The sequence below is a fragment of the Protopterus annectens genome, chromosome 3.part0 (assembly GCF_019279795.1).
Source record: "Protopterus annectens isolate FY-2018-M chromosome 3.part0, PAN1.0, whole genome shotgun sequence".
Taxonomy (NCBI): Eukaryota; Metazoa; Chordata; order Ceratodontiformes; family Protopteridae; genus Protopterus; species Protopterus annectens.
In genome coordinates, this window is record NC_056731.1 from 1162768913 (window position 1) to 1162786645 (window position 17733).

The following is a 17733-nucleotide window of genomic DNA, read 5'->3' on the forward strand; positions in this document are numbered from 1 at the left end:
ATTCACCTATTGACTCTCAGGAGCAGTTCACAGACACCTCAGATGTGGGATGGGAAGTAGCTTTCAGCTTCCTAAAGGTGCAGTGAGTCTGGTCGCCTCTTCAACAGAAATATCACATCAACATCAGTGAGATGAGAGCTCCTTTCATCCTCTTTTCTCCCTGGGATCTCTCAAGGTGTTTACAAACAATACCACAGTGATGTGGTATTTCAACAAATGGCGGGGGGGGGGGGGGACACAAGATCTTATCTTCTTTGTCAGTTGGCACTCCTAGTGTGAGAACTAGCTATCTGGTTCCAAGTGACTCCTCAGGCAGTATACATTTCTTCAGGACAAAACATTGTGGCAGACTCTCTGAGCAGGTCCAAAACTCATTCCCATGAATAATAGATGCTTCACAGGGATGCGTTTCTGGACATTGTCCACCAGTTGGGTATTCATCAAATGGATCTTTTTGCCTTCCCTCTGAACAGACAACTTCCTCTATTTTGTGCCAGAATTCCAGGTCCTCTGGTTTGGAAGGTGGATGCCCTCTCTTCTTCTTGGAAGAGGATGATTGTTTATGCTTTCCTTCCCCTTCCTCTCATTCCAAAATTCAACAGAATGCTCCCAAAATCTTGTTGATGACTCCCTTTTGGCTGAGACAGCATTGGTTCCCTCCTCTTCTGCATTTAGTCAGGGGCAATCATCACAAGTTATCTCACAGGGTGGACCTACTCACAGAAAACAAGGGATCTGTCATCCATTCCCACCTGTCTACTCTTCAACTGACATTGCGGGTGATAGGATTTTGATTGCACACAGACACCTTTTTTTCTGACGATGTGCTTAGGGTCCTGCAGGATTCCAGGAAACCCACTACTAGGAAATCCTACTTATCCAAATGGAAGAAATTTTCTGTTTGGTGTCTTTTTCATAACTTGGATCCACTTTCTGTGGCTGTTCTTTTGGTTTTCTCTTATCTGTGTGAATTGCTCGATGCTAGGTTGGCTTATTCTTCAGTTAAAGTCCACTTATCAGTTATTTCTGCTTCTCTTCCTCTATTACCTCCTGATGTCCACATCTGTGGGGGGGGTGCAAACAGAAGAGCAGTTTTCGAGATTCGCTCTCCACCTATGTTTTCAGTCTTTTTTTTTTTCGGCTTGTCAGCATTTGGCATTTTGAGTGCAGATATTTCAAAAGAGAGCCACTTTCAGCAGCTCTTCCATGGTTGTGTAAAAGGAAACATGCAAGCAACAATATCAGAACCAAAGTCTTAGTTGTAGGCATAGCAGGAACAGCAGTAGAAATGGCTCAAGAAATGTTGGAATGAGTTATGAGACCAGCATAACACATCCACATTCTTGAGGCTGTTGCCAGCCCTATGCCTAACTGTGAAATGAAAAAGCTGTAGTGGCAAAGCCAACCTACACAATTCAGTGCATGTATTCCGTTGCTTGTATATCTTCTGCAAGGGTGTATGCTAAGTTATGAAAGTGAGGTTACATCCTAACAAATAATGATGTAAAGAAGTCAGTGCCTACTTAATTGTGGGATATTGTCAATCAATAGTAAGAGTGCCTTATGTTAGCTTTACTCGGCTTCCTATTTACATAACAGACTAGGTATTTCTCGGCCCCTACATCACAAGATATCCCAGTTGCCAATGTTACTTCAGATGCAACAGCATACACAAAAAAAGGTTTGGTAAAGTCAGGAGCAACCAAGAATGATTCTGGATATATGATTGCTTTCAACTGATTAAAACCTTCATTAAGTAAATTAACTCAATGCAGAAACTGAAGAGGACAACACATATTGCATTGTCCACAGTTCACCTTATCTGGATAGGCACCTGAATTTTTTGGAAGGTCTGTCAAAGGACAAGCTACTGAAGCAAACTCGGGCATAAATTTTAAGAAGTAGCCTGCTAGTCCTAGGATATGCTTTCACTTGTCATGTGGTACTGGGTACAAGGCAGGTTTTGACAGCTTCTATTTTTTACTGTTTGGGGTCTAATCATCCTTCTCTCAATCATATACCAAAAGAATGTGGCTTCGGAAGGATTAACTGTAATAACTGCCTGTCTTAAAGAAACAGCCTCAGTACATGCAAAACTAAAAAAACAAACAATAAAAAAGATTGGGATTTCATGGCTTGAAAGTCTGTCCATACATCACTATGGAGAAGTCCATAAGACACGGAGTACAGGAAGATGATTGCTGCTCTGTCCAGATACCCAATGATCTTGAGAATCTTGATATAAAATCCCTGAAGTTTGACAGACTCATTAATATATTTTGGCAAACATATGTTGAACGGGGCATTATATTCAATAGTGGGACTGACAAGAGACCCATAAAAAGGAATTAAGACTTCTCTGGCTCTAGATCCAATGCCTTTTAAAATTAGTTGACTCTGATAAAAGGATTTCTAAACTGCCATGGAGACAAGTTAGTGAGAAGATAAGAAATTATGAAGAAGAGTGCTTAGATCTCTTATAACAGTGTCTGATTGGAAGGGTGTGTTAACTATATGGTACGATGCGGAAATATCTTATTTACTAAAATAAACTATACTACATTTTTTCATACTTCGTTTGAGACTGTTGTCTTTGTAACACTTGTTGACATAGTCTTAACTTATTTTGGAGCAATTCTGAGTCAGTGGAGGAATGACTAACAAAATTCAATTTACAGCTATCAGCAAATGTAAAAATCTATAGGTCAGGAAAGATGGCACAAAGGTCTGAGAAATATGCTAGATAAGACGGGGACTAACATAGAACCTTGTGTTATATCACTGTTAACTTATTTGTTTATTTTTCATTTTCATAAGTGGAGCCCGTGACTCTAACCACATGAGATTTGTCAGAGACCCAGTAAGTGATCCACTGCACAACACAGAGTTTTATATACACATTTACAAGTATGTCAATAATGCCTGCAAGGGAATAGTGTCAAAGGTCTTGGCCAGGTCCAGATATGCTGAATATACCTTATAACCACTCTTCACTACCGTGTGACTTTTTGAAGAAATTAATGAGGTTAAGGAGGCAGGAATTGCCTTTGACAAGGCTGAACTGATGTGGGTCCAGGGTTACGAGATTTTTAATGTCCAGACTAATGAGATCTGGGATATGTTCCATAGCTTTACATATGAGGCTAGTGAAACTAATGGGTCTATAGTTCCTAAGGTCTTTGGATGGGACACCTTTATGTAACAACATTACAATAGATGTTTTCTAAGCTTTAGGAGTACAACAAGTACAGAAGCTTAGACTAAAAAGAATAAGAAGTGGTTCAGATAGGCCATAACTGGAAATGATTATCAGGGAACCAGGTATGTTTTCAAAGCCCATGGATGAGGTGTTCTTAGATTTTGAGAGAACTGAGAGGGCTTGTTCTATGGGGAATCTGTGGCTATAAATGTGACTGGAATAAACTTTGCACTAAATTTTGTTTGAATCAGAGTAGGCAGTATTATTGTGGATTATCTCTGAACATCGCTGGATGTTAGTTCTTAACTTCCTGACATAGTTAAATCAAGATTTATAGATATATTTGGTTTCAAAGTTCAAATTTGCTAAACCATGTTCAAGTACTGATGGAGACACTGTGCCTATCAAAAATGTGATTTCTAACCAACATGTCGATAATGAAAATTCACCAATGAAATGTGATAAAGCAACTGCTATAATAGTAGATTCAGCTTATTATCTCTTTGCCAGTACCATAGGATCATAGGACATTACTAGGCTACTGGCCCTGAGGCCCTTATAAGCCTTGCCAAGAGTTTAGCCCATGTTTAGACAAGTCAGCACCCAAAGCCCCTGTCCAGCAGGGACATAGGCGGAATCCCAAGGATGCATTTTCTGTTTCCCATCCAATTATCCAGGTTGAGCTTAAAAAGGGATAATGAGGTACTCTGCTTGATGTGGAGAGGGTGTCTATTCCACAGATGGGGAACTCTCTGGGACACAAATCTGTCCCACCAACAAGTCCTATTGATGTCACAGACCAGGCTGAGGTCGCGTGTGCAGGTTACTTGAGTGGAGCTTGACTTGTGGATATGCAGCAGTCCCATCAAGGCGGGCTCTGAGATTGTTTTGTATGCCAGACAGAGGTTACCTCTGAGGAGTCTGAGTAGAGGGACAGGACCTTTAGCCTATCTGTATAGTGTAGATGTTTGAGGCCCTGGGTTCTGTTAATGAGAAACCTCTGTGGTCTCTCCAGTTGCTGCATCTGCTTTGCAAGGTACATGCCAAAGGGGGCATTGTACTCAATAATTGGTCTTATAAGGGAAGACTACAGGGATGCTATGACCTCCTTGTCCCTGGATGTGATACCCTTACTTATGAGGTGGGCCATGTAAAAAGCTTTTCATACAATGGAAGAAACATGGTGGTCAAAAGTCAGGTTGCTATCGACCTGGGTGCCCAAATCCCTCAGGACTGATTGCGTGCTTAGGACATTGTTATTAATGTGATAATAAGTGGGGACATCCCTCTCCCCAAAGGGGATGATGATGCATTTTTTGGCATTCAGCTTGAGGCCATGTTTCTGGCACCAGTCATTTGTTTGGGTGAGACCCCCTTGGAGGACATTCACATCACTTGTGGAATTGATGACTGCACTCAGCTTGCAGTCATCTGCAAACTTGGTCAGCCATAACCCACTGGTTTTGTCTTGCACCTCAGTGAAGTATATAGGATCATAGGAAGTTACTAGGCTATTTTCCCTGAGGCCTTTATAAGCCTAGCCAAGAGTTTAGCCATATCCCGAATAACAGAGGCCTCAAGACCAATCCCTGGGGTACGCCACTCATTACGAGTCTACTGCTTGCGGTGGCTTCCTCCATTTTGATTAGGTGGGTTCTATCAGTGACCCAGTTTGCTACCCATCTGTAACATATGGAGTGATACCTAGCTGAGAGAATTTTCTATTATGCCTAAGTGGGAAATAGTGTTTAAGGCTTTGGCCAGGTCAAGGTAGGCAGTGTGCACCGTCTTCCCCTCGTCCATGGCTTTAGTGACTGTCTCAAAGAAGTTGACCAGATTTAACAGACGTGACTTCCCCTTGACAAAGCCAAACTGTGTGGGGTCGAGTATTTGGAGGTTGCCAATGTCCCTGTTAATGAGGTCCATGATAATCCATTCCATGGCCTTGCAGATCAGGCTAGTTAGGCTGATGGGTCTATAATTTCCCGAATCGGTCAACGCTCCACCTTTGTGTAAAGGGATGACAGTGGCTGTCCTCCACTTGGCTGGGACAAAGCTGGTACTCAGGCTTTAGTTGAATAGGGTGCCTAATGGTGCTGCAAGTTCATGCCTGAGTTCATGTTTGATGCAGCCTGGGATGTTATGGAGTCCCATGGAGGCTGTATTTTTTGCCTTTTAGAGGGCAGTGATGACCTGTTCCCAAGAGATAACTTGAGGGAGCAGGTACTGGGGATGTCCTGATTTACTAATGGGGGGACAAGAAGGGTGAATTTTTCGGTGAATCTGTTAGCCAGTAGGTTGTTTATATCTACAGCATTTGTGTATGTGGTGTCCTTGACCACCAGTTCTGAACAGATCTGGGTGCTTCCTTTGAGATTGCGGACATTTGTGTTAGATAAATGTATGATACTGGAGGATGGGAAGGAAATAAAAAGGCAATTTGATTCTGGAAGTATGGTTAAACTTATTAAGGAAAATATATCTATAGATATAAAATGAGTGACAGGAAGAAAGTGGAAAATAATATACGTCTATGGGACAACAGGAAAGAGTATTCCATAACATGTGTAGAAAGTCAAACTCTGTCGGGTAAAGTACTTCACCGTGTAGCTTTGCTGCTTAATTTAATACATGATATCATAATTGGTAAAGACTTCCCTCAGTTCAAGGCACTGTGAAATGTTTAGTGGAGGTAGCACTATTACATACTTTATGGCCATACTATATTCTTAATAAAAATGGGGTGAGATCAACAGCCTTACACAGCTAAAATGTACAGTCTTGATAAAGAGAAAGGGATAGGTATACACACGTCAAAAGAAATGAGAATTTGGCACTGGCTGTAAAGAATAGAACACCTTGTGTATTATAAGAAACCTGTTACTGAGTGTTATTAAAAAAAACAGCTATTAAGTAAATGAAGTAAATGCAGAAACTATAGAGGAAAAGCCATATGCATGCTAGGGAACCTTGTCAGAAGACTGCAGTCACTAATGTAATAAGGGATGTCTGTGGGCAGAGGGGAGAGACCTATACAAATAAATCAACTAAGATAAAAAAGAAGCAAAAAGATTTCTGTGTTTTTCTCTGTAATGTCAAAGCAGTGGGATAGTCATAAATAAAACTTTTAGCAGTTACTTAAATAGATAGAAGTTACAGGGGTAAAAATAAAGGAATTCCCAAAACTAAAAGCAAAAGAAAGTCAATTTTTGCCCCTGCTGCCTGCCAACCACCAGACCCCCTCTTGGCCAGTCAACTTGTTTGCACCCTGCTGAGTAGAGCCAACTGAAAAGGGTTATCACCCAGACAGCAGTCGGGTGGTTTGAGATTTTTTGTTTTCCTCCCTGGCCGTACCTGAGCATGCATTCAGTTGAGGCACTGGGGCGTTGATGTGAGATGGGTTGACTGTGGAGGATACTCCTCACTTCCACATGGAGCATTACCTTCAAGCAATCATGTACTTTCTCCACAAAGCTAGCAGTCATACCTCTCAACTGTCCAGTTTTTTGCAGAATGTTAAGATTTTTGCCTTACAGCTTTGGTATGCTCTTCATAAAATTTGTGTTTTTCTGACAAATCAATGAGGATTTAAGTAACTATATCTTGAAATACATATGAGTTTCAGGCTTCATATCCTTCAAAAATACATTTTAACAGAAATCATGTTATTCTAAAAACTCTCTAAGTTTATGAGAGCAATATTTAAAATCTGTCCCTATTGTTGGGCCTTTGCCCCCCATTGTTTTAGGCTTTGTCCAGATTTCTTCCACTAAGAGGTTGAAATGTATGCTAGCAGTGGTCCTTCTGTTCTCTGCCAGGGAGATCACACCATCCTGTGTACCTCTGATTGCAGCAATGCCACTCTCACCCCATAAATATTTCATGCCCCTTCACTCTAGTCCTCCCTCCTGGCTTCTCCAGTACCAGAGCCACTAACTAATCACTGGTCACCTGGGTCACAGTTAGGGCTTTGTGTTTCTCCACCATGGAGCCAGGGCCCTTAACATCAGTGTACTGATGAAAGTGTTCTTGACTTGGAAAATTTGTAGTTAAGTGAAAATCTTTAGAAAGCACAATGGGAGGACATTTTATTAAGATTGTCAGAAAAACTATAGCCAGAATAGAGACAAAACAATTCAGCACATTGGCCCTATACCATATCCATATTTTGAGTTGAAGATTGCCTTTTTATACAGGACAAACAAAAAAAGGAAAATATTGCACCAAGTGTTAGTTCCAAAACCCTCTAGAACACTCATAATTAACTTAGTATATAGCTATATTTGAGAGGATACTTAGGTATGGACAAATCCAAAGCTAGAACTTCCGTTAGAGTTTAATTGTCTGATGTAATGAAAGACACTGAAAATGTATGTGCGGTTTGTCCATGTCAAAAGATGGCACCACTTCCCAGGTTCAGAAGTCAGATAATAGTTATACCTTATTTTTATCCCATTTAAGTGGATATCTATGGATATTGTAGGTCTACTGGTAAAATCTAGTAATGACTATCAATATATTCTAGCAACTGTTGACTACACCACTATATTTTATGAAGCAGTACCCATGGAGAAAATGATGCTCAGTCACTAGAAAGAGAACTAGTGTTACTTTTCTCCAGGTTATAGATTTCCAAGGAAAGACTTATGGACCAGGGAACCCCATTTATGGACAAGGTAATGCATCTATTTTGCCAGTGCTTTAAAGTAAAACAGTTAAGAAATTTGATTTTCCATCCTTAAAGGAATGGCCTAGTAGGGAACTTTAAATCTATGACAAAGTTCTAAATCGAACAGGAAGATAGGAGCTGAAATCTGTTTGTTCTCTACCCCTTTCTGCTGTAAGAGAAGTGCCAAATTTTCAACCGGATTTGCCTCATTGGAGTTATTCTATTGCAGACGTCCCTGAGGCTTGTTGGACATAGGAAAGGAGATGTGAGAGAATAAAAACATATTTAAAAGTGTGATAGGGTACTTTACAAACTTTTATGATAGGTTAAAATTGTTATCCTAATAGTTAAGTAACATATGGAAATGGCACAAGAGCAGCAGCAGAGGGTATATAGTAAAAATGCCACAGACTAAGAGAGTTTAAAACGTGGACAAAGTGCTAGCATTAGTTCCCACTACTAAAAGTAAGTTCTTAATGAGATAGCAAGGACCTTTGGAGATGGAAAAGAGAATGAATAAAGCAAACTATAAAACAGGAAGATCTGGAAACAGAAAACCAGAGTAGGTATCTCACTTGAATGCAATAAAATTATGGAGAGGAGCTGGAGCTTCTGTAGTCAGCATGGAAGCTAACATAGATACCAGTAATATGCTATCAGGAACTCAATCCATGCTACTCTAATTGATGAAGGTAAATAGCTTTTACTGAGAAATAAACCTTTTTTGAGCTGCCTAGTAGCATGCATGTAGGATGCCAGAGACTCAAGAAAAAACAATAAATGAAGAAATGAAACAATGCTTAAACTAGGTGTTATTGAGAAGACTGAGTGTGAATAACCCATAAGCCAGGCAGGTCCATATGATTTTGTAATGATTTTTGAAAACTGAATGGCCTGTCCAAATTTGGCGCTTATCTAGTGTCCAGAGTGTATGAGCTCCAAAGCAGGTTAGTTAAAGCAAAGCTTTTGAACACCTTATTTTAGCCAATGGATACAGACAGATTACCCTAACGCCTGAAGGCAAAGTGAAGAAAACATTCCCCACACCAAAGGTCTTTTTCATTGTACTGTCTTGCTGGTTAGATTTCAATTTGCTCTTGCAGCTTTTCAAAGGGATATGGATAATATTAACAGCATACTTTGATGACATTAATTTATTCAGTAGGCTGGGAGTTACATTTATTCAAAATACAAACCATGATGGACTCTTTAAGAAACCCCAATCCTCCTTGACTTCTTATTCCTTCCCAGAATAAATGGCTGCTTAAATAACTGGTCAAATAGCTGACCGTTCATAAACAGATAAATAAGACACATTGGCATGATAGTCTTATATCCTAATGTATCTCCAATTTCTCTAACAAACTTCTGCTTCAGGTCAACCAGAGAAGCACTTTTGCCAGCTTCACATAATTTGATATAATTGGATAGGTGTCTTATATTTCTCCCCTTGACACACTCTATCTTGTGTTGCCCTATTCAAAGCTGTAGAGAACTTTTGAATATGATTTGTAATGGTCTGTAGACTGACTCCTTAATACCTACTTATAAACCTATAAATCACAGACATATGAATGTTCAAACCTTATGACACAGAACAGCTACAATTTTGGGAATTATTTAATTGTGGAGTTTATATGGCCACAGTGGTGCAGCACTTAGAATTGTCACCTCACAGCAAGAGGCTTTCCGGTTTGATTCTAGGCTGGAGCACCTTCTGTGTGGAGTCTGCATGTCCTTTATGTAGTCAAATGAACTTTAAAAACATGCAGGTGGGTGCCCCTTCTTTGAAGGTTGGGTGCCGGGCTGGCAACTCGACAATATAAAAATCCACATCCAATCATAAGCAGACCAGATATCAACTGTGGTGACCCCTAACCAGGAAAAGCCGAAAGACATTACTTTTTATTTAATTGTGGAGTTTCAGCATTCCATTTAAGTCAAGTAGCCCTTATATGACAGCAAATCTGGTTCTGTATTAAACCTTTGCTACTGCTAGTACATCATATTGTTTTCTTTTGCTTTTGTCGTTTCACTGGATCTATATTAGGATGCTGAAATGGTATTCCAGTGAACACCTATTCAGCGACCTGTAACCAGTAAAAATCACTTCAGCAATTTGCTGAATTCACCTAAGGACAACAAAATAGTTGTCCGAAGCACAACGGACAACTACAGAACTTTGCCCTTTTCTCCACTGTAGTGCAGTCTCGGAGTTGTTATATATAGCTAGAGGGTGTGGGGAGCAAAGTCCCCCACTTGGGTGGGTTCAAGTCAACTAAAAGTTGGTCTGTTGTACTTCAGGCAGCTATTTACTTACCCTTAGTGAATTCAGTGAATTGCTGATGTAATTTTTTACCCACATTTTTTACCCAATATTTTAATCATTTTCATCCCACTGCCGTTTCCCCCCCTCCTCTCCCCCCCTCCCCCCCTCCTTCCTCCCCTCTTCCCACCCTCCTCTTCCTTCTTATATCGTTTTATTAATATGATACAGCTTGGTTATTTGAATTATGCTTGTATTAATTTAAACTATATATGTGGCCATTGGAATGAGTCTAAATAAGGTAGATATGAATTGAGGGGCCTTCTCTGCTTAGTTCCTGATGTTATACTTATATTGAATATTTTATATTTTTTGGATGTAGAGGCATTCCTAATTGTATGTGATTATGAGGAAGAATTATTATTTTTATGCCAAGTAAATACATGTTATTTTTTACTGATTAAGTATGTTATGTCTAGAATAGGTATCCACAATATGGTTGTTTTTAATCATGATGGATTTTGTTACTGTGTTTTTAAAAAGTTTTTGATTGCTCTAATTAGCTGCTAATTAGGGCGTATGCTCAGTATATAAGGACAAGGATTAACTTTGTTTAATGTAACCTGATGAAGCGCACTAGCTAAGTGCGTGAAAGCGCTTGTTTCCGTTCTCCAAATAAATTGTCTCGTTTTATTCATTCGTGGTGGTTCCAGTGATTTGTTTTATTATCTGATGTAATTTTCACTAATTATGGGTGTTCGCTGGAATACCATTTTGGCAAACTAATATAGACCCGTTTCACTAGCTAAGTTTGATGGTAGGTATGTACATTTCACAGATTATGAAACACATTCTACAGTTTACTATTTCTCTGTCTCAGAAGTCATGTTTTGGTGGATCTTCACTGGGTTATACTTAGCTCCATATATATCTATCTATCGGTATAATATACTTGTGCATATATATGGATATATATATATATATATATATATATATATATATATATATATATATATACATATATATATATATATATATATATATATATATATATATATATATATATATATACATATCCCAATCAAAAGAATGAATTACCACAACATTGAACATCAAACCAATAAGACTGGAATGCCAAAAGTTCAAAGTAACAAAGCCTCACATCAACAAAAGTCAGAACACCAAACAGGCAAACATCAGGCTAACAGTGCATGACACAAAAATAGGATAGCAAGCCCTGCCCGCACACCTCACACCCCCTGCTAATTTATATACACCAACTCTGAGACTGCACTGCAGCTGTGAATGACCCCAAACCCAGTTGTACTGCGATCTCCCACAATACCTCACATGTCCTGTTCTGTGTTCTGATTTTCACTGATGTGATGCTTCATTATTCTGAATGTTCAACATAACATTAGAAAAATTATATATATATATATATATATATATATATATATATATATATATATATATATATATATATATATATATATATATATATACATACACATATATATATATATTTATTTATTTATTTTACATTTGTTTGCAGGGATAGTCCGACTGGATACATGTCCATTTTCAGCGGAGGACCAGGGTGAAAAGCTCCAAAAAACACATTCAACAAACTGTTACATTTTTACAGTTTAAAACACAAAATAAACACAAATAAAAAGATGTACACAGATGTAAACAAACACAACAAAGAGATATACACAAACAAGTTATTACATTTCTATATGATATATATATATATATATATATATATATATATATATATATATATATATATAAAATGAAATCCATCAAACAACAACTGATCAAGCACAACTTATCTATCAGCAGCCGATCAAAAAAGAAAATAAAACAAAAGAACAAACCTTGTTTTTTGCAGGGGTCAAGCCTCCTGCACTTCCTACACCCCCTGCTAATTATTTGTACCAACTCTGAGATCATACTACAGGGCAGAAAGGACAAATTCCCTGATTCTTACTGTACCTTCATCTTACAGAAAACAACTGCCAGCACATTCAGTCAGCTGAATTTTGAACAGCTGTTCCAGTGTTAACAGGTTCAAGAAGATGCCATTCGATAACTTGTCTGTAACACATATGCATATGTATATTTATATCTATATCTATCTATATGTATATGGGTTCCATTCAGAAGCTCGACATATCAGAAAGTCTAACCTGATATGGTCAAGACCATATGATTGTCTTTCTGAAATGTCAAAGCTTTTGAATGGAGATTGCTGTACAACAGCGATCAGGAAATCTACCCTTTTCCCCACTGTAATGCAATTTTGGAGTTGGTATATATAATGTGCAGTGGATGTGAGGGCACAGACCCCCACATTGGTTGTGCTTGTAAAAATGTAGATTTTTGTTGTTTTTGTAGTTTGACTTTTCAGAAAGTCGATCATATGGTCTAGACCATATGAAGTTTGACTTTCTGATAACCTGAGCTTCTGAGTGGGATACACACACACACACACACACACACACACACACACACACACATATGTATATTAATAGATAATGAGATTCCTTGGTGGGGCAACATACAGCTAGAGTGGATGCATCACTATGCATAGACCAAAGTAGAAAACAAAGCATATATACACATGCAAATAGCTATACAAGCACAACTGACTGTGTATATGGAATAAAGAACAGCTAACAGTTAAACCTCTAATGATGACCCATAGATTCTGTTTCGAACTGCTGACATCTTTAAGGTTCCCAGAGGTGTGTATCAGTCTTAACCCTTTAGATATATTCTTGAGTATATTACATAAAATTACATATTCTAAGGTTTTCAGAAGCATTTATAATGGTAATATAAACAATTCTGCACTGGGCCATTATACATTGTTTAAGTGTATAGTTTCCAGGTCCTCAGGTTCTTTCTTGAGATTTCCATGTCTGGTTGAAATCATGCCTTTCTGTGACAGGGTAGCTCCTTAGTTTATAAAATAACTTGAGAATTTATTGCAGTTGCCTTGATGGAGTGTAATACTGTTCCTGAGACAGATTACTGTTTTTAAATTCAGTATATTAAGGGTTGGAGTCTAAAAGAGCTTACATTTGGGCTCTACTTCCACTATTCCTGATTCTGAAAAAACAGGTGGCATAGCCTAATAAAGATGCCTGGAGCACGATGCTCGATTCCAAAAGGGGAATCAGGCATGCAGTGAAGGGAACTTATTTTTCATTGGTGCTGAATGACGATAGAAAACATCAAGGAAATGGTGTAGCTCATTAAACTCAATGGACATGTGTGACCATACTTTTCAGGTGTACCTTATTACGAGGAACGCACCTCATTTGGGGTCTTAAAAAGTTCATGTTCCTCAAAGTTCCACATTGAAAGGGCCTGTCACACATTCAGTGTTAGGAATTTTTTAACTGATATCCATGGTGGATAGAACTGAATTGTATTAATTCTTTAAAAGATCTTTTTTATAAGTAAAACCAGCATATCTGAACCATCCTGTGACCTTCCTAGTTGAAGTTATTAGTAAACCGTTAGTATGCGTTCCACATTTTGTTCATTTGTTCCACATTATGAGGGCTAGTGTTTCTCATTTTGGAAATGGAAGGTTGAGAGTTGTTTGTGGCAGAGAAACAGATCTGCTTGTTTGTGGGAACTATCACTGCAGGTATTAGTTGGTATACAGCCAAAATGCTTGCAGTACCAGTTCCAAACTACAGATGGAACAGAAAAAGGACAGCTGGAGCAGAGTGAATAAGGACTGCATGCATGCATTGTAGATGTTTTATAGCATTTTTTTTTTTCATTTTAATGTTGCAGACAGCTGAGATTTATGCTCTCCAAGCTATGCTTTGTTAGTGTAGTCTCACAGCATGTACCTCATCCTATCAGATCTAAGCATACCTGCATGACAGAGTTTTAACCTGTCATGTATGTATTCTCAGGTTCATCATGCAGCTAATACTGTGGGGACTGGTGTGCTCTTATATTGGCAGAGCCAACATCATATGCTTGGGCCGACTTAGAATATACAAATGAATACGTAATATGAGTTCATGTGTGCGTATAACCCATGTGGTTAGAAGGAGCACTTCCTTTGGATCAAGTACATCTCACTTAGAAAACTAAAACTTAGTAAGACAGCAAGTGTGAGCGTGCACTCCGCAGACCGGAGCTCGATGGCTGCAGCCCTGGATGGGTGATCTTGCAGGATGTCCCATCCCACTGACAGTACCTTGGAATTCCTACTAGCAGTCCTCCCTCATTCCTGAGTGTGTTAATCTGACTGCATTACAGCCAGCTCCCACGAAGACCTGCAGGACATTCAACTAAGCAGCACGACTGCAGCGTTCCAGCGTGGTGGATAGCTGTTCAAATCCGGTGCGGACAAGAAATTTCCTAGGATCTTAAAATGCCCTTTTCGGGACAGACTACATCAAGAGCATCTGTTTTGACTTAACTATAGCAAGTGAAAAGAGCGATTTTCAGAAAGCAGAAGACGATTTATTTAAGGTCCATGTGGAAAAAAGGTTCCCTTAATTTTGACCTGTTAATAACAGCCTGCATTTAAATTGGAACATGTGCACTGAGAGAGAGCCTTACAAGACTATCTGCAAATATATAGAGCTGAGTATATGTTTCTGCATTATTCTGTATTATAGAGCTAAATTGTTGCTTAGATATCTGTTGTCTTACTGTTCTGCAAATATACAGAGATCAGTATATATTTTTCTGGTTTTATAATTTTTGCTGTGATTCCTCACATCTCTGTTGAAACTGTCTTCGCCACCCACCCACCCTCATTTTCTGCCTTGTCTTCAGCTGATATAACCAGTTTTTATAGCTTGTGTGTTGCTTAACTCCAGGTTCCCTTAATTTTGACCTGTTAATAACAGCCTGCATTTAAATTGGAACCTGTGCACTGAGAGAGAGCCTTACAAGACTATCTGCAAATATATAGAGCTGAGTATATTTTTCTGTATTATAGAGCTAAATCATTGCTTAGATATCTGTTGTCTTACTGTTCTGCAAATATACAGAGATCAGTATATATTTTTCTGGTTTTATAATTCGCACTGTGATTCCTCACATCTCTGTTGAAACTGCCCCCCCCCACATTTACTGCCTTGTCTTCAGCTGATATAACCGGATTTTATAGCTTGTGTGCTGCTTAACTCCAGGTTCCCTTAATTTTGACCTGTTAATAACAGCCTGCATTTAAATTGGAACCTGTGCACTGAGAGAGAGCCTTACAAGACCATCTGCAAATATATAGAGCTGAGTATATGTTTCTGCATTATTCTGTATTATAGAGCAAAATTGTTGCTTAGATATTTGTTGTCTTACTGTTCTGCAAATATACAGAGATCAGTATATATTTTTCTGGTTTTATAATTTGACTGTGATTCCTCACATCTCTGTTGAAACTGTCTTCCCCACCCCGCCCCCTCATTTTTTGCCTTGTCTTCAGCTGATATCACTGGTTTTTATAGCTTGTGTGTTGCTTAACTCCAGGTTCCCTTAATTTTGACCTGTTAATAACAGCCTGCATTTAAATTGGAACCTGTGCACTGAGAGAGAGCCTTACAAGACTATCTGCAAATATATAGAGCTGAGTATATTTTTCTGTATAATAGAGCTAAATTGTTGCTTAGATATCTGTTGTCTTATTGTTCTGTAAATATACAGAGATCAGTATATATTTTTCTGGTTTTATAATTTGACTGTGATTCCTCACATCTCTGTTGAAACTGTCTTCCCCACCCCGCCCCCTCATTTTTTGCCTTGTCTTCAGCTGATATCACTGGTTTTTATAGCTTGTGTGTTGCTTAACTCCAGGTTCCCTTAATTTTGACCTGTTAATAACAGCCTGCATTTAAATTGGAACCTGTGCACTGAGAGAGAGCCTTACAAGACTATCTGCAAATATATAGAGCTGAGTATATGTTTCTGTATTATTCTGTATTATAGAGCTAAATTGTTGCTTAGATATCTGTTGTCTTACTGTTCTGCAAATATACAGAGAGCAGTATATATTTTTCTGGTTTTATAATTTGCACTGTGATTCTTCACATCTGTGTTGAAACTGTCTTCCCCACCCACCCCCTTATTTTCTGCATTGTCTTCAGCTGATATAACTGGTTTTTATAGCTTGTGTGTTGCTTAACTCCAGGTTCCCTTAATTTTGACCTGTTAATAACAGCCTGCATTTAAATTGGAACCTGTGCACTGAGAGAGAGCCTTACAAGACTATCTGCAAACGTATAGAGCTGAGTATATGTTTCTGCATTATTCTGTATTATAGAGCTAAATTGTTGCTTAGATATCTGTTGTCTAACTGTTCTGCAAATATACAGAGATCAGTATATATTTTTCTGGTTTTATAATTTGCACTGTGATTCCTCACATCTCTGTTGAAACTGTCTTTCCCACCCCCACCCTCATTTTCTGCCTTGTCTTCAGCTGATATAAGCATTTTTTATAGCTTGTGTGTTGCTTAACTCCAGGTTCCCTTAATTTTGACCTGGTAATAGCAGCCTGCATTTAAATTGGAACCTGTGCACTGAGAGAGAGCCTTACAAGACTATCTGCAAATATATAGAGCTGAGTATTTTTTTCTGTATTATAGAGCTAAATTGTTGCTTAGATATCTGTTGTCTTACTGTTCTGCAAATATACAGAGATCAGTATATATTTTTTGGTTTTATAATTTGCACTGTGATTCCTCACATCTCTGTTGAAACTGTCTTCCCCCCCCCCCCCTCATTTTCTGCCTTGTCTTCAGCTGATATAACCGGTTTTTATAGCTTGTGTGGTGTTGAACTCCAGGTTCCCTTAATTTTGACCTGTTAATAACAGCCTGCATTTAAATTGGAACCTGTGCACTGAGAGAGAGCCTTACAAAACTATCTGCAAATATATAGAGCTGAGTATATGTTTCTGCATTATTCTGTATTATAGAGCTAAATTGTTGCTTAGATATCTGTTGTCTTACTGTTCTGCAAATATACAGAGATCAGTATATATTTTTTTGGTTTTATAATTTGCACTGTGATTCCTCACATCTCTGTTGAAACTGTCTTCCCCGCCCCTACCACCCTCATTTTCTGCCTTGTCTTCAGCTGATATAACTGTTTTTTATAGCTTGTGTGTTGCTTAACTCCAGGTTCCCTTAATTTTGACCTGTTAATAACAGTCTGCATTTAAATTGGAACCTGTGCACTGAGAGAGCCTTACAAGACTATCTGCAAATATATAGAGCTGAGTATATTTTTCTGTATTATAGAGCTAAATTGTTGCTTAGATATCTGTTGTCTTACTGTTCTGCAAATATACAGAGATCAGTATATATTTTTCTGGTTTTATAATTTGCACTGTGATTCCTCACATCTCTGTTGAAACTGTCTTCCCTGCCCCCTCTCATTTTCTTCCTTGTCTTCAGCTGATATAACCGGTTTTTATAGCTTGTGTGTTGCTTAACTCCAGGTTCCCTTAATTTTGATCTGTTAATAACAGCCTGCATTTAAATTGGAACCTGTGCACTGAGAGAGAGCCTTACAAGACTATCTGCAAATATATAGAGCTGAGTATATGTTTCTG